Source organism: Eumetopias jubatus, unplaced genomic scaffold, assembly GCF_037043125.1.
Source record: "Eumetopias jubatus isolate StellerSeaLion01/CBP00866 unplaced genomic scaffold, mEumJub1_p1.0 scaffold_15, whole genome shotgun sequence".
In the NCBI taxonomy this organism is placed as follows: Eukaryota; Metazoa; Chordata; class Mammalia; order Carnivora; family Otariidae; genus Eumetopias; species Eumetopias jubatus.
In genome coordinates, this window is record NW_028274821.1 from 29,740,099 (window position 1) to 29,758,899 (window position 18,801).

Below are 18,801 nucleotides of genomic sequence, written 5' to 3' on the forward strand. Positions count from 1 at the left end.
ATGACCTGAACCAAAACCAAGAGTTGGATGCTCAATCAACTGCACTACCCAGGTGTTCCTTGTTCTTCTTTTTATAGTTTCTTGAGGTATAAAGTTAGGTTGTTTATTTGTGATTTTTCTTTTTTCTTAATGTAGGTCTTTATCACTAAAAATTTCTTTTTTAGAACTCCTTTTGCTGCATCCTATAAGTTTTGGTATGTTGTGTTTCAATTTTTGTCTCAAGAGATTTTTTCATTTCCCTTTTGATTCCTTCTCTGACACCTTTGGTTATCAGGAGCATATTGTTTAATATCCACATATGTATGGATTTTTCAATTTTCCTCTTGTCATTGGTTTCTAGTTTCATACGATTGTGGTCAGAAAATATGTTTGATATGATTTAAATCAAACATTTATTAAGACATGTTTTGTGGCCTAACATATTATCTGTCCTGGAGAAAGTTCCATATGTGCTTGAGAAGAGTATGTATTCTGCTGCTGTTAGATGAAATGTTGTATATATGTCTGTTAGGTCCATCTGATCTAACATGTAGTTTAAGTCTGATGTTTCTTGACTGATTTTCTGTCTAGATGATCTATCTGTTGTTGAAAGTAGGGTGTTGAAGTCCCCTATTATTATTATATTGCTGTCATTTTCTCTCTTCATACCTGTTAATATTTGCTTTATATATAGTTAGATGTCCTGATGTTGGGTGTAATATTTACACTTGTTATATTCTGTTAATGAATTGACCCCTTTTATTATGATCTGATGACTATCTTTGTCTCTTGTTACAGTGTTTGGCTTAAAGTCTATTTCTAGGAAAATTTGCTTTTTTGTTTTTTGGGGAAGTTTTCTCTTACATAGGTATAGGATAGATTTCTCAGTTCTTTAAGTTTGTCAGTTTTCATCTACTCTTACACAGTTCTGGTTATTGGGCAGCACCACTTCCAAGCATTTTACACTATTATGGATTTATTTTTATAATTGTTCTTTTGTTTCAGTTGCATCAATACATACATTTGTTTAGTTAATCATTTGAACTGGAATTTCATAAAGCTTTTAATGGGATTACCAGTGACATCCTAAATTAATTCCCCAGAATGAAATTCAAACAAATACTGTATTTTTGTGTGACAAAATTCTTTTTTTAAAAAAATATTTATTTATTTGACAGAGAGAAAGAGAATACAGGCAGGCAGAGCAACAGGCAGCAGGGAGGGGGAGAAGCAGGTTCCCCACGAAGCAGGGAGACTGATGTGGGGTTTGATCCCAGGACCCTGGGATCATGACCTGAGCTGAAGGCAGATGCTTAACTGACTGAGCCACCCAGGCGCCCCTGTGTGATGAAATTCTTAAAAGATAAATTTGTATTGGTCCAGTTAAAATTTTGTGCATTTTGGGGCGCCTAAATAAATAAAATCTTTAAAACAAATAAAAAAATAAGTAAATAAAGTTTTGTGCATTTTTTAAAAGATAGTCTGTGAAATAACTAGAAAAGAAATAAATTCCTTTTTATTTATTATGCTAATGCCAGAATTGCAGTGGAATCCTGAAAAATTAATGTTGGAACTCCTTGAAAAACAAATCCTTTTAATGAATCAAATGTTACAAATTAAGGAATGGTGGATTCGGGGTATGTGTGTGTGAAATGATACATCTCATATATATTTTGAAACTTTTCAAGTGTGAATAAATCATCTAAGAATGCATGAAATAGATGTTTCCTGCCAAGAATAAATTCCTAAAGGAAAAGACACAAAGTATGCATTTCACATATTAATTCTTGGAATGAGTCTTTAGATTTAAGCCATTAGAATTGGAATTCAGTCTTTAAGAAAATCAAAGTAAATTAATTTTAAAATATTGCTATCTCATATGATAAAGCTTTAAAGGGTCTGTGAAAATTCATAATCAGTATTAATGCAGAGGAGAATTTTTCTAGTAATCACATTATCAGAAGCAGTTTCAATGGTGATTGAACAAAAATATGTTTCCAGCATTTTATTTACTATACACTGTTTCTTTAGTTTCTGATGTATACCAAGAAGATTATCTTCCAAATGATGCTACTGTGAAAATCCTCATGCATATATCTTGCAACTTTTTGCCATCATAACTATGGGATAAATTCTTGGTACTGGCATCACACAGTCTGTGGTACTGAAATTATGGGTATATTACATTTTGACAGCTAGAGTCAAATTGCCTTTTAAGAGCTTGTGCCAATTTGTATCCTTACCAATAGTGTAAAATTGTGTCTGTTTCCCACCTTTTCATTTATCCTAGGTGTTAACTAACATAAATTATGTCAGAGATGTAGAAAAATTATACCTTGCTCTGATTTCGATTGCTTTAATTATGAGTGAGGTCAAGTATCTTTTCAGAATCTTAAAAGACTTTTAACAGCTTTTTAAAACATCAAGTTCTAGTTTTAATCATATTTCTTAATAGTCCTTAATCATATGTTCTACATACTAATCGTTTGTCCATTATGTATTCTGTAAATATTTCTTTCCTAGTTTTTCAGAGTCAGCTTTTGACTTATTTATTGTATTTTTAAAAAATTTGGGTAGTTAAAAATACTTATCTTTATAGCTTCTGGGTTTTATGCCTGCCTAGAAAAATCTTCTGTACCTAAGATTGTAAATTCACCCATGAATCTTTTATAATGTGTATGACTTTATTTATACCTTTATATCTCTGTGTTAGCCTGAATTTATTTTGCTATAAGGAATGATCTGTTGGGGCACCTGGGTGGCTCAGTCGCTAAGCGTCTGCCTTCAGCTTGGGTCATGGTCCCAGGGTCCTGGGATCGAGCCCCGCATCGGGCTCCCTCCTCCGCGGGAAGCCTGCTTCTCCCTCTCCCGCTCCCCCTGTTCGTGTTCCCTCTCTCGCTGTCTCTCTCTGTCAAGTAAATAAATAAAATCTTTAAAAAAAAAAAAAAAGGAATCATCTATTAATCCAGCTTTATTTTTTTCAATTGGTTAGCCAATTATTTTGTCATTTATTAAATAAGCCCTCTTTTTCACTATATTTGAAGGGTCACTTTTGAGTAAAATGAAACTCATTTATAAATGTGTGGGTGTATTTCTGGATACATTGTTCTGTCCTACTGATTTATTTGTTCATTTATCTTTCAGTGCTAAACAGTTTTAATTTTTTTGGCTTTATAATATGTTTTAATGTTTGGTAGGATTAGTTTGTCTTCAAATTTCTCAATTTTCTCCTAAAAACCTATTGATATTTTAGTTGGTATTACATTGAATTTATTGATTTAGGTAGGGAGAATGAACATCTTTACACTGTAAATACTGCATCTCCAAGAGTAGTCGTATCATTTGCTTAAATCTTATTTCTTGCCCTTCAGAATTTCTAGCTTTCTTCATATGACCTAGTTTCTTGTTCATTAAGTTTAACTAGGTATTCTTTCTTTTTGGTTGCTATTACAAATGGAACTTTTAAAATTTTATGTTCTAACTGGTCATGTTTTTATATATATTAAAGCCACATGCCTTTTCAGGCCTTTTTTGAAGTATTAATGACATATTATATTAGTTTCAGGTGTGCAAAATAATGATTTGATATTTGTATACGTTGCAAAATAATCACCACAGTAAATAAGTCTAGTTAACATCTATCATCATACATAGTTAGAAAAAAAATTTTTTTTCTGTAAGGAGAACTTTAAAATATGCAATACAGTATTAACTATAGTCACCATGGCGTACATTACATCTTCATGAATTATTTATTTTATAGCTGTATGCATGTCACATACCACACTAATGCCCTAGCCACCATTAATTTGTTCTCTGTAGATATGAGCTTGATTTTTTTGGGTTTGTTTTATTTTGTAGATTCCACATATAAGTGAAATCAAATGATATTTCTCTTTCTTGGTCTGACTTGTTTCACCTAGCATAATGCCCTCAAGGTCCATCCATGTTATCACAAATGGCAGGATTTCATTCTTTTTTATGGCTGAATAGTATTCCGTGGGTGTATATATGTGTGATATATATATATGTCACATCTTCTTTATCATCTGTTAGTGGACACTTAAGTTGTTCCCATATCTTGGCTGCTGTAAATAATGCTGCAGTGAATATGGGGGTGCATAAATCTTTTCAAATTAGTGTTTTTGTTTTCTTCAAATACCCAGAAGTGAAAGTCCTGGATCATATGGTAGTTCTGTTTTTAATTTTTTGCTTTTCATAGTGGCTGCACTAATTTAAATTCCTACCAGTAGTGCATAAGGATTTCCTTTTCCTAAAATTGTGCCTAACACTTGTTACATCTTGTCATTTTGAAAATAGGCAGTCTAGCAGATGTGAGGTGATATCTCATTGTGCTTTTGATTTGCATTTCCCTAATGATTAGTGAGATTTTTCATGTAGCTGTTGGCTATCTCCTTTCCTTCTTTGGAAAAACGTCTCTCCAGATTCTCTGTCCATTTTTAAATTGGATTTTTTTGGGGGGGCTATTAAATTGTATGTGTTCTTTAGTATTTTGGATATTAAATACTTATCAGAAGCTTTTTAGTTTGATGTAGTCCCTTCTGCACAGCAATGATATCGTCAACAAAATGAAAAGACAACCAACTAAACAGTAGAAAATATTTGCAAATCATATATCTGATAACTGGTTAATATCCAAAAGAAACAAATTTTTGTTTTTGTTGCCTTTGCTCTAGGAGTTACATTAAAAAACCCATCACCATTCCTCTGGCTATTCGGGGTCTTTTCTGGTTCCATATAAATTTTAGGATTCTTTGTTCCATTTCTTTGAAAAAAGTGGATGGTATTTGATAGGGATTTGATTAAATGTATAGATTGCTCTAGGTAGCATTGACATCTTCACAATATTTTTTCTTCCAATCCACGAGCATGGAACGTTTTTCCAGTTATTTGTGTCTTCCTCAATTTCTTTCATGGGTATTTTATAGTTTTCTGCGTACAGATTCTTTACCTCTTCGGTTACATTTATTCCTAGGTATCTTATGGTTTTGGGTGCAATTGTAAATGGCATCGACTCCTTAATTTCTCTTTCTTCTGTCTTGTTGTTGTGTAGAGGAATGCCACTGATTTCTGTGCATTGATTTTATATCCTGCCACTTTACTGAATTCCTGTATGAGTTCTAGCACTTTTGGGGTGGAGTCTTTGGGGTTTTCCACATAAAGTATCATATCATCTGCAAAGAGTGAGAGTTTGACTTCTTCTTTGCCAATTCAGATGCCTTTGATTTCTTTTTGTTGTCTGGTTGCTGTGGCTAGGATTTCTAGTACTATGTTGAATAGCAGTGGTGATAATGGAAATCCCTGCTGCGTTCCTGACCTTAGGGGAATAGCTTTCAGTTTTTCCCCATTGAGAATGATACTCACTGTGGGTTTTTCGTAGATGGCTTTTATGATTTTGAGGTATGTACCCTCTATCCCTATACTCTGAAGAGTTTTGATCAAGAAAGGATGATGTACTTTATAGAATGCTTTTTCTGCATCTGTTGAGAGGATCATATGGTTCTTGTTGTTTCTTTTATTCATGTATTGTATCACACTGATTGATTTGCGGATGTTGAACCAACCTTGCAGCCCAGGAATAAATCCCACTTGGTCATGGTTAATAATCCTTTTTCATGTATTGTTGGATCCTATTGGCTAGTATTTTCTTGAGAATTTTTGCATCCATGTTCATCAGGGATATTGGTCTGAAAAGCAAAGCTGGTGGCATCACACTTCCGGACTTCCAGCTCTATTACAAAGCTGTCATCATCAAGACAGTATGGTACTGGCACAAAAATAGACACATAGATCAATGGAACAGAATAGACAGCCCAGAAATGGACCCTCAACTCTATGGTCAACTCATCTTTGACAAAGCAGGGAAGAATGTCCAATGGAAAAAAGACAGTCTCTTCAACAAATGGTGTTGGGGAAATTGGACAGCCACATGCAGAAGAATGAAACTGGACCATTTCCTTACACCATACACAAAAATAGACTCAAAATGGTTGAAAGACCTCAATGTGAGACAGGAGTCCATCAAAATCCTAAAGGAGAACACAGGCAGCAACCTCTTCGACCTCAGCTGCAGTAACTTCTTCCTAGAAACATCACCAAAGCCAAGGGAAGCAAGGGCAAAAATGAACTATTGGGACTTCATCAAGATAAAAAGCTTTTGCACACCAAAAGAAACAGTGCACAAAACCAAAAGACAACCGACAGAATGGGAGAAGATATTTGCAAATGACATATCAGATAAAGGGCCAGTATCCAAAATCTATAAAGAACTTATCAAACTCAACACCCAAAGAACAAATAATCCAAACAAGAAATGGGCAGAAGACATGAAGACATTTTTCCAAAGAAGACATCTAAACGGCCAACAGACACATGAAAAAGTGCTCAGCATCGCTCGGCATCAGGGAAATCCAAATAAAACCTCAATGAGATACCACCTCACACCAGTCAGAATGGCTAAAATTAACAAGTTAGGAAACAACGTATGTTGACGGGGCTACGGAGAAAGGGGAACTCTCCTACACTGTTGGTGGGAATGCAAGGTGGTGCAACCACTCTGGAAAACAGTGTGGAGGTTCCTCAAACAGTTGAAAATAGAGCTACCATACGACCCAGCAATTGCACTACGGGGTATTTACCCCAAAGATACAAATGTAGGGATCCGAAGGGGTACGTGAACCCGGATGTTTATAACAGCATTGTCCACAATAGCCAAACTATGAAAAGAGCCAAGATGTCCGTCGACAGATGAATGGATAAAGAAGATGTGGGGTGTGTGTGTGTGTGTGTGTGTGTGTGTGTGTGTGTGTACACATATACATACAATGGAATATTATGCAGCCATCAAAAGTAATGAAATCTTGCCATTTGCAACGATGTGGATGGAACTGGAGGGTATTGTGCTGAGCGAAATAAAGACATGTATCGGGTGCCTGGGTGGCTCAGTCAGTTAAGCGACTGCCTTCGGCTCAGGTCATGATCCTGGAGTCCCGGGATCAAGTCCCGCATTGGGCTCCCTGCTCAGCAGGGAGTCTGCCTCTCCCTCTGACTTTCTTCCCTCTCATGCTCTCTCTCTACCATTCTCTCTCTCTCTCTCAATAAATAAATAAAAATCTTTAAAAAAAAAAGACATGTATCATATGATCTCACTGATATGAGGAATTCTTAATGTCAGGAAACAAACTGAGGGTTGCTGGAGTGGTGGGGGGTGGGAGGGATGGGTGGCTGGGTGATAGACTTTGGGGAGTATGTGCTATGGTGAGCACTGTGAATTGTGTAAGACTGTTGAATCACAGACCCGTACCTCTGAAACAAATAATACATTATATGTTAAAAAAAAGAAGAAGATAGTAGGAAGGGAAAAATGAAGGGGGGGGGGAATTGGAGGGTGGGACGAACCATGAGAGACTCTGGACTCTGAGAAACAAACTGAGGGTTCTAGAGGGGAGGGGGTTGAGGGGGATGGGTTAGCCTGGTGATGGGTATTAAAGAGGGTACGTATTGAATGGAGCACTGGGTGTTATACACAAACAATGAATCATGGAACGCTACATCAAAAACTAATGATGTAATGTGTGGTGAATAACATAACATAAAAAACCCCCAAACCATTACCAGGACCATAGTCAAGGAGCTTACTGCCCATGTATTCTTCTAGGGGCTTTATGGTTTCATGTCTTACATTCAAGTCTTTAATCCATTTTGAGTTTTGTGTGTGTTATAAGATAGTAGTTTCATCTTTTGCTGTGGCTGTATAGTTTTCCCAACACCATTCGTTGACATGACTGTCCATTCTTATTGGATATTTTTGCCTCCTGTGTCATAAATTAATTGGCCATATAAGTGTGGGTTATTTGTGTTTTGTTCCAGTGATCTATATGTCTCTTGTTATGCAGTAGCGTACTGTTTGATTACTATAGCTTTGTAAAACAGTTTGAAATCACGGAGTATAATTCAGCTTTGTTTTTCTTTCTCAAGATCGCTTTGACTATTTGTGGTCTTTTATGGTTCTATACAAATTTTAGGATTGTTATATTTCTATGAAAAATATCATTGGAATTTTATAGGGATTGAATTGAATTTGTAGATTGCTTTGGGTAGTGTGTACATTTTAAAATATTTTTCTTCCAATCCACAGTATGGAATATTTTTCCATTTTTTTGTGCCTTCTGTAGTTTTTTTTCAATTTTTTTATTGTTATGTTAATCACCATACTTTACATCATTAGTTTTGGATGTAGTGTTACATGATTCATTGTTTGTGCATAACACCCAGTGCTCCACGCAGAACGTGCCCTCTTTAATACCCATCACCAGACTAACCCATCCCCCCACCCTCCTCCCCTCTAGAACCCTCAGTTTGTTTTTCAGAGTCCATCGTCTCTCATGGTTGGTCTCCCCCTCCGATTTCCCCCCCTTCATTCTTCCCCTCCTGCTATCTTCTTTTTTTTTCTCTTAACATATGTTGCATTATTTGTTGCAGAGGTACAGATCTGTGATTCAACAGTCTTGCACAATTCACAGCACTCGCCATAGCACATACCCTCCCCAATGTCTATCACCCAGCCACCCCATCCCTCCCACCCCCCCACCACTCCAGCAACCCTCAGTTTGTTTCCTGAGATTAAGAATTCCTCATATCAGTGAGGTCATATGATACATGTCTTTCTCTGATTGACTTATTTCACTCAGCATAACACCCTCCAGTTCCATCCACATCATTGCAAATGGCAAGATCTCATTCCTTTTGATGGCTGCATAATATTCCATTGTATATATATACCACATCTTCTTTATCTATTCATCTGTCGATGGACATCATGGCTCTTTCCACCATTTGGCTATTGTGGACATTGCTGCTATAAACATTGGGGTGCACGTACCCCTTCGGATCCCTACATTTGTATCTTTGGGGTAAATACCCCGTAGTGCAATTGCTGGGTCGTATGGTAGCTCTATTTTCAACTGTTTGAGGAACCTCCACACTGTTTTCCAGAGTGGTTGCACCACCTTGCATTCCCACCAACAGTGTAGGAGGGTTCCCCTTTCTCCGCATCCCCACCAACATCTGTCGTTTCCTGACTTGTTAATTTTAGCCATTCTGACTGGTGTGAGGTGGTATCTCATTGAGGTTTTATTTGGATTTCCCTGATGCCGAGCAATGCTGAGCACTTTTTCATGTGTCTGTTGGCCGTTTAGATGTCTTCTTTGGAAAAATGTCTTCATGTCTTCTGCCCATTTCTTGTTTGGATTATTTGTTCTTTGGGTGTTGAGTTTGATAAGTTCTTTATAGATTTTGGATACTGGCCCTTTATCTGATATGTCATTTGCAAATATCTTCTCCCATTCTGTCGGTTGTCTTTTGGTTTTGTGCACTGTTTCTTTTGGTGTGCAAAAGCTTTTTATCTTGATGAAGTCCCAATAGTTCATTTTTGCCCTTACTTCCCTTGGCTTTGGTGATGTTTCTAGGAAGAAGTTACTGCAGCTGAGGTCGAAGAGGTTGCTGCCTGTGTTCTCCTTTAGGATTTTGATGGACTCCTGTCTCACATTGAGGTCTTTCAACCATTTTGAGTCTATTTTTGTGTATGGTGTAAGGAAATGGTCCAGTTTCATTCTTCTGCATGTGGCTGTCCAATTTCCCCAACACCATTTGTTGAAGAGACTGTCTTTTTTCCATTGGACATTCTTTCCTGCTTCGTCAAAGATGAGTTGACCATAGAGTTGAGGGTCCATTTCTGGGCTGTCTATTCTGTTCCATTGATCTATGTTTCTGTTTTTGTGCCAGTACCATACTGTCTTGATGATGACAACTTTGTAATAGAGCTGGAAGTCCGGAATTCTGATGCCGCCAGCTTTGCTTTTCTTTTTCAACATTCCTCTGGCTATTCGGGGTCTCTTCTGGTTCCATGCAAATTTTAGGATTATTTGTTCCATTTCTTTGAAAAAAGTGGATGGTATTTTGATGGGGATTGCATTGAATTTGTAGATTGCTCTAGGTAGCAATGATATCTTCACAATGTTTGTTCTTCCAATCCATGAGCATGGAATGTTTTTTCCATTTCTTTGTGTCTTCCTCAATTTCTTTTGTGAGTATTTTATAGTTTTCTGAGTATAGATTCTTTGCCTCTTTGGTTAGATTTATTCCTAGGTATCTTATGGTTTTGGGTGCAATTGTAAATGGGATTGACTCCTTAATTTGTCTCTCTTCTGTCTTGTTGTTGGTGTATAGGAATGCCACTGATTTCTGTGCATTGCTTTTATATCCTGCCACTTTACTGAATTCCTGTATGAGTTCTAGCAGTTTTGGGCGGGAGTCTTTTGGGTTTTCCACATACAGTATCATATCATCTGCAAAGAGTGAGAGTTTGACTTCCTCTTTGCCGATTTGGATGCCTTTGATTTCTTTTTGCTGTCTGATTGCTGTGGCTAGGACTTCTAGTACTATGTTGAATAGCAGCGGTGATAGTGGACATCCCTGCTGCGTTCCTGACCTTAGGGGGAAAGCTCTCAGCTTTTCCACATTGAGAATGATATTCGCTGTAGGTTTTTCATAGATGGCTTTTATGATATTGAGGTATGTACCCTCTATCCCTATACTCTGAAGAGTTTTGATCAAGAAAGGATGCTGTACTTTGTCAAATGCTTTTTCTGCATCTATTGAGAGGATCATATGATTCTTGTTCTTTCTTTTGTTAATGTATTGTAGCACGTTGATTAATTTGCAGACATTGAACCAACCTTGCAGCCCAGGGATAAATCCCACTTGGTCATGGTGAATAATCCTTTTAATGTACTGTTGGATCCTATTGGCTAGTATTTTGGTGAGAATTTTTGCATCCATGTTCATCAAGGATATTGGTCTGTAATTCTCCTTTTTGATGGGGTCTTTGTCTGGTTTTGGGATCAAGGTAATGGTGGTCTCATAAAATGAGTTTGGAAGTTTTCCTTCCATTTCTATTTTTTGGAACAGGTTCAGGAGTAATTCTTTAAATGTTTGGTAGAATTCTCCTGGGAAGCCATCTGGCCGTGGGCTTTTGTTTTTTGGGAGATTTTTGATGACTGCTTCAATTTCCTTAGTGGTTATAGGTCTCTTTAGGTTTTCTCTTTCTTCCTGGTTCAATTTTGGTAGTTGATACATCTCTAGGAATGCATCCATTTCTTCCAGGTTATCTAATTTGCTGGCATACAGTTGCTCATAATATGTTCTTATAATTGTTTCTATGTCTTTGGTGTTGGTTGTGATCTTTCCTCTTTCATTCATGATTTTGTTGATTTGGGTCATTTCTCTTTTCTTTTCGATAAGTCTGGCCAGGGCTTTATCAATCTTGTTAATTTTTTCTTTGATCTGTTCTACTGTTCTTTTGGTTTCTAGTTCATTGATTTCTGCTCTGATCTTTATTACTTCTTTTCTCCTGCTGGGTTTAGGCTTTATTTGCTGTTTTTTCTCTAGCTCCTTTAGGTGTAGGGTTAGGTTGTATATTTTAGACCTTTCTTGTTTCTTGCGAAAGGCTTGTATTGCTATATACTTTCCTCTCAGGACTGCCTTTGCTGTATCCCAAAGATTTTGAACAGTTGTGTTTTCATTTTCACTGGTTTCCATGAATTTTTTAAATTCTTCTTTTATTTCCTGGTTGACCCCTTCATTCTTTAGTAGGATGCTCTTTAGCCTCCATGTATTTGAGTTCTTTCCAACTTTCTTGTGATTGAGTTCTAGTTTCAAAGCACTGTGGTCTGAAAATATGCAGGGAATAATCCCAATCTTTTGGTACCAGTTGAGACCTGATTTGTGACCTAGGATGTGATCTATTCTGGAGAATGTTCCATGGGCACTAGAGAACAATGTGTATTCTGTTGCTTTGGGATGGAATGTTCTGAATATGTCTGTGAAGTCCATTTGGTCCAGTGTGTCGTTTAAAATCTTTATTTCCTTGCTGATCTTTTGCTTAGATGATCTGTCCATTTTTGTCAGGGGGGTGTTAAAGTCCCCCACTATTATTGTATTGTTGTCAATGTTTTCCCTTGCTTTTATTAATTTCCTTATATAATTGGCTGCTCCCATGTTAGGGGCATAGATATTTACAATTGTTAGATCTTCTTGTTGGATAGACCCTTTTAAGTAGGATATAGTGTCCTTCCTCATCTCTTATTACAGTCTTTGGTTTAAAATCTAATTTGTCTGATATAAGGATTGCCACCCCAGCTTTCTTTTGGTGTCCATTAGCATGGTAAATGGTTTTCCACCCCCTTACTTTCAATGTGGGGGTGTCTTTGGGTCTAAAATGAGTCTCTTGCAGACAGCATATTGATGGGTCTTGTTTTTTAATCCATTCTGATAGCCTGTGTCTTTTGATTGGGGCATTTAGCCCATTTACATTCAGGGTAACTATTGAAGGATATGAATTTAGTGCCATTGTATTGCCTGTAAGGTGACTGTTACTGTATATTGTCTGTGTTCCTTTCTGGTCTGTGCTGCTTTTAGGCTCTCTCTTCGCTTAGAGGACCCCTTTCAGTATTTCTTGGAGGGCTGGTTTCGTGTTTGCAAATTCCTTTAGTTTTTGTTTGTCCTGGAAGATTTTTATCTCTCCCTCAATTTTCAGTGACAGCCTAGCTGGAGATAGTATTCTGGCTGCATATTTTTCTCATTTAGTGCTCTGAAGATATCATGCCAGTCCTTTCTGGCCTTCCAGGTCTCTGTGGATAGGTCTGTTGCCAATCTAATGTTTCTACCATTATAGGTTACATATCTCTTATCCCGAGCTGCTTTCAGGATTTTCTCTTTGTCTCTGAGACTCATAAGTTTTACTGTTAGATGTCGGGGTGTTGACCTATTTTTATTGATTTTGAGAGGGGTTCTCTGTGCCTCCTGGATTTTGATGCCTGTTTCCTTTCCTACATTAGGGAAGTTCTCTGCTATAATTTGCTCCAATATACCTTCTGCCCCTCTCTCTCTTTCTTCTTCTTCTGGGATCCCAATTATTCTAATATTGTTTCGTCTTATTGTATCGTTTATCTCTCGAATTCTGCCCTCGTGATCCAGTAGTTGTTTATCTCTCTTTTTCTCAGCTTCTTTATTTTCCATCATTTGGTCTTCTATATCGCTGATTCTCTCTTCTGCCTCATTTATCCTAGCAGTTAGTGCCCCCATTCTTGATTGCACTTCATTAATAGCCTTTTTGATTTTGATTTGGTTAGATTTTAGTTCTTTTATTTCTCCAGGAAGGGTGTCTCTAATAACTTCCATGCTTTTTTCAAGCCCAGCTAGTATCTTTAAAATCATGATTCTGAACTCTAGGTCCGACATCGTACTAATTTCCGTATTGAGTAGGTCCCTGGCAGACGGTACTACCTCTTGTTTTTTTGCTGATGTGATTTTTTTTGTCTTGTCATTTTGTCCAGAGGAGAAAAATGAATGAGAGAACAAAATGCTAACAGGTTAACAACATCCCCAGCAAATATACTCTAAACAAATCAGAAAAGACCTGAAACAACGGGAAAAGAAAGGGAAAGAAAGAAAAGAAAAAGAAAAAGATAAAAACAAACAAAAACAGAACAAAACAAAACAAAAAAAACAGAATATGATCAAATATGATCAGGCTAGTGCATAGATCAGTGCCACACACTAGATTTGGGTGTATTTTGGTCTGTTAGAAGAAAGTGCCTCCTAAAATTTTAAAGAAAGAAAGACTTATGTATGTACAAAATAAGGGTTGATACAATGAAGGGATGGAAGATGAGTGTAAAGATGAAAATTATAAAAGATTTTATAAAAGGAATTGATAAGAAGTTTGAAAAAAGAAATATTTAAAAAAAAAAAAGGGAGAGAATGTGATCAGGCAGGAGACTAGAACAAAGCCATACACTAGTGATTTAGGGTATATTTTGATCTGTTAGAAGAAACTGTATCTCAAAATTTTAAAGAGAGAACAACTTACATATATATATATATATATATATATGACAAAAATAAGGGTATCTACTATGAAGGGATAGAATGTGACTCTAAAAATGAAAAATAAAAATTTTTTTTTTCAAAAAGGGATTGATAAGATGTTGGTTGAAAAAGGGAAAAAGAAAAATTCAAAAAAAAAGCAGTTAAAAAATTAACTTTGAAAAACTAATGAATCATGGTAAAAAAGCCATGAATTCTATGTGCAGTATTCCCCTAGCACTGGAGTTCTCGCGTTCTCCTTGATCGGTAAACTTGGTCTTGGCTGGCTGTTTGTGCTGATCTTCTGGGGGAGGGGCCTGTTGCCGTGGTTTCCAAATGTCTTTGCCGGAGGCGGAATTGCCCCGCCCTTGCTGGTCCTGGCTAAGCAATCTGCTAGGGTTTGCTCTCAGGAGCTTTTGTTCCCTGCAAGCTTTCCGTACAGCTTTGGAGGAGAAGAGTGAAAATGTTGGCCTCCCAATCTCTGCTTGGAGGAACCGAGAACTTGGGGCCCCGCTTCTCAGTGCGCCCCAGAGAAAAGCAGTCACTCACTCCTGTGTCCCCGGTCTCCAGCCGCACTCCGTGCTCACCCGGCCTGTGACCGAGCGTTTCTATCTCTGGCACCCCGACTCGGTGTGGAGTCTCCAAACCCAGCAGATCCTTGCGGTGTGCTCCCGCGCCGCTCCTCCTGGGGGAGGAAGTGGAGTCTCCCCGGATCTGCCGCTTTTTGGGTCCCTGCTGGAGGAGCAGTGGCCCAACTGGGCCCCAGATCACGGTTTATGGCAACCCTGAGCTGAGAGCCCGCGCCTCGGCTCCGTCTCTGCATCTGGCTTCCCCGCTCCAATACCTGGGATCTCTGCCGCACTCAGGCACCCCCAGTCTTTCTGTGACCCTGACGGTCCTGAGACCACACTGTCCTTTGAGGTTTCCACCCCCCGCTTAGCCACTGGAGCGACGTCCCTCAGCGGAGCCGACTTCTAAAAGTTCCGATTTTGTGCTCCACTGCTATATCCCCTGCCAGAAGCGGCCAACGGAGGCCCCCTCCCCTGCTGTCTATCCTCCCAAATATCGCCTTGGATTCACGTCTCTGCACGTCCTACCTTCCAGTAAGTGGTCGCTTTTCTGTTCAGAGTTGTTGCTATTCTTCTCTTCCATCTCCTGTTGAGTTCATAGGTGTTCAGAATGGTTTGATCTCTATTCAGCTGAATTCCTGAGACCAGACGAAATCCAGGTCTCCTACTCCTCTGCCATCTTGCTCTGTAGTTTCTTTTTTTAAAGTTTTATTTATTTAATCTGCTGAGCATGGAGTCTGATGCTGGGCTCAGTCCCAGGACTCCAAGATCATGACATGAGCCAAAATCAAGTTGGCCACTCAGCTGACTGAGCTACGCAGGTGCCCCTTCTGTGGTTTATCAGTGGCTTGTAGTTTTCAGTGTCCAGGTCTTTTACCTCCTTGGTTAAATTTATCTCTAGGTATTTTACTTATTTTGATGTAATTATAAATGAGATTTTTTTTTCATTGCTGTTTCTGATAGTTTGTTGTTAGTGTATAGAAAAGCAACAGATTTTTGTATATTGATTTTGTTTCCTGCAACTGTACTGAACTTGTTTATTCTAACAGGGTTTTTTGGGTTTTTTTTTTTTTTTGCTTTTTTTTTTGGTGGAGTCTTTAGTGTTCTCTATATGCAATATCATGTCATAGGCAAACATTGACAGTTTTCTTCTTACTTTCCAATTTGGATTTCCTTCCTTCCTTCCCCGCTTTCCTTCCTTCTTTCCTCCCTGTCTGCCTTCCTTCCTTCCTTCTTTCCTTCTTGATTGGTCTGCCTACGACTTCCAATACTATAAAAGTGGCAAGAGTGAGCATCCTTGTCTTGTTCCTGATCTTAGAGGGGTACTTTTCATCTTTTACCATTGAGTATAATATTAGGTGTGGCTTGTTAGATGGCCTTTATTATGCTGAAGTCCTTTCCCTCTATATTTTGTTGAGAGTTTTTATCCATTTTATAAATGGATGTTGAATTTTGTCATCTATTGAGATGATCATGTGATCTTTATTCTTCATTTTGTTAATATGGTTTATCATGTGATTGATTTGCAGATGTTGAACAACATTAACATTCCATCCTTGCATCCTTGGAATAAAACCCACTTGATCATGGTGTATGATCCTTTTGATGTATTTCTGAATTCACTTTGCTGATATTTTGTTAAGGATTTTTGCACCTATGTTCATCAAGGATATTGACTTAATTTTCCTTTGTTGTAGTGTCCTTGTCTGGTTTTGTTATCAGGGTAATGATGGACTTGTAAAATGAATTCTCTCCTATTTTTTAGAAAAGTTTGAGGGGGATTTGTATTGACTTTTCTTTGAATGTTTAGTAGAATTCACCACTGAACCACCTGATACTGGACTTTTTTGGGGGGATGTTTTTGATTACTGATTGAAAAATCAGTAGTAATTCATCTTACTAATAATTGGTCTATTTAGATTCTCTTTTTCTTTATGATTCAGTCATGGAGGGTTGTAGTTTTTAGAAAATATCCATTTCTTTTAGGTTTTCCAATTTGTTAGCACATAATTGTTCATAGTACTCCCTTGTGATTCTTTGTATGAATGTGGTATCATTTGGTGACATCTCTTTCATTTCTGATTTTATTTATTTGAGCCCTTCCTCTTTTTTCTTGGTGAGTCTAGCTAAAGTTTTATCAGTATTTTATTTTCAAAGAAGCAGCTCCTAGTTTTACTGATTTTTTTTTGTCTTTTTTAGTCTCTTTTATTTATTTCCATTCCAATCTTTGTTATTTATTTCTCCTACTAACTTTGGGCTTTGTCCTTCTTTCTAGTTCTTTGAGCATAGATCACTGTGAAATTCCCTCTCAGAACTGCTTTTCTGCATCCTATATATTTGGCATGTTTTATTTCCATTTTCATTTGTCTCAAGGTATTTTTTTATTCTTTGATCCTTTGGTGGTTCAGTAGCATGTTTAGTTTTTAAAATTTTTATTTAAATTATTTTTAGTTAACATGCAGTGTAATGCTGATTTCAGGTGTACAGTATAGTGATTCAACACTTCCATACAGTACCCTGTGCTTATCACAGCAAGTGCACTCCTTAATCACCATCACCTATTTAACCCATCCTCCACCCATCTCCCCTCAGGTAACCATTCGTTTGTTCTCTAAAGTTAAAAGAATATGTTTCTTGGTTTACCTCCGCCTCTCTTTTTTTCTCCCTTTGCTTGTTTTGTTTCTTAAATTCCACATATGAGTGAAATCATATGGTATTTATCTTTCTCTGATTGACTTACTTTGCTTAGCTTAATACTCTCTAGCTCCATCCATGTTGTGGCAAATGGCGTTTCATTCTTTTTTATGGCTGAGTAATACTCCATTGTGTGTGTGTGTGTACGTGTGTATACGTGTGTGTGTGTGTGTGTGTGTGTGTGTGTGTGTGTATGTTTCCATAATTTGGCTATTGTAGATAACACTGCTATAAATATCAGGGTACATCTATCCCACTGAATTAGTATTTTATGTTCTTTGGGTAAATACCTAGTAAAGCAATTGGTAGTTCCGTTTTTAACTTTCTGAGGAACCTCCATACTGTTTTCCAGAGTGGCTGCACCAGTTTGCATTCCCACCAGCAGTGTAGGAGGATTTCCCTTTCTCCATATCCCCGCCAACATCTGTTGTTTCTTGTGTTACCGATTTTAGCCATTCTGACAGGTGTGAGGTGATATTGTAGTTTTGATTTGTATTTCCCTGATGCTGAGTGATATTGAACATCTTTCCGTGTGTCTGTTGACCATCTGTATATCTTTTTTGGAAAAATTTCTATTCACGTGTTCTGCCCACTTTTTAATTGAATTATTTGTTTCTTGGGTGTTGAGTTTTATAAGTTCTTTATATATTTTGGATACTAACCCTTTATCAGATGTCATCTGAAAATGCAAATATCTTCTCCCATTCCATAGGTTGCCTTTTAGTTTTGTTGATTGTTTCCTTCACTGTGCAGAAGATTTTTATTTTGATGAAGTCCCAATAGTTTATTTTTGCTTTTTATTTCTCTTGCCTCTGGAGATATATCTAGAAAAAAGTTCCTAAACCAATGTAAAGAGGTTACTGTCTGTGTTCTCCTCTAGGATTATTATGGTTTCAAGTCTCACATTTAGGTCTTTAATCCATTTTGAATTTATTTTTGTGTATGGTGTAAGAAAGTAGTACAGTTTCATACTTTTGCATGCTGCTGCTCAGTTTTCTGAACACTATTGAAGAGACTGTTTTTTCCCCATTGGATATTCTTTCTTGCTTTGTTGAAGATTAGTTGACAGTGTAGTTGTGGGTTTGTTTCTGGGTTTTCTACTCTGTTCTATTGATCTGTGTGTCTATTTTTGTGCCAGTACCATACTGTTTTGATCACTACAACTTTGTAATATAACTTGAAGTCTGGAATTGTGATGCCTCCAGCTTTGCTCTTCTTTTTTTAAGGTTGCTTTGACTATTCAGGGTCTTTTGTGATTCCATACAAATTTTAGGATTTTGTTGTAGCTCTGTCAAACATTCAGTTGGTGTTTTGATAGGGATTGTGTTAAATGTGTAGATTGCTTTGGGTAGCATAGACATTTTAATAATATTTGTCCTTCTGCTCCTTGAGCATGGAATACTTTTCCATTTCTTTGTGTCATCTTCAGTTTCTTTCATCAGTGTTTAAGAGTACAGGTCCTTAATCTCTTTGGTTAGGTTTATTCCTAGGTATCGTATTGTTTTTGGTACAGTTGTAAATGGGATTGATTCCTTAATTTCTCTTTCTGCAGCTTCATTATTGGTATATAGAAATGCAACAGATTTCCCTATGTTGATTTTGTATCCTGTGA

The 18,801-nt window shown here is 37.4% G+C and overlaps 1 protein-coding gene across 4 annotated transcripts in view; it reads left to right on the forward strand.

Annotated features, from left to right (window-relative positions):
- ERCC6L2 (ERCC excision repair 6 like 2) overlaps positions 1-18,801 on the forward strand; it is a 136,728-nt gene that overhangs the window by 22,855 nt on the left and 95,072 nt on the right. The window lies entirely within an intron of this gene.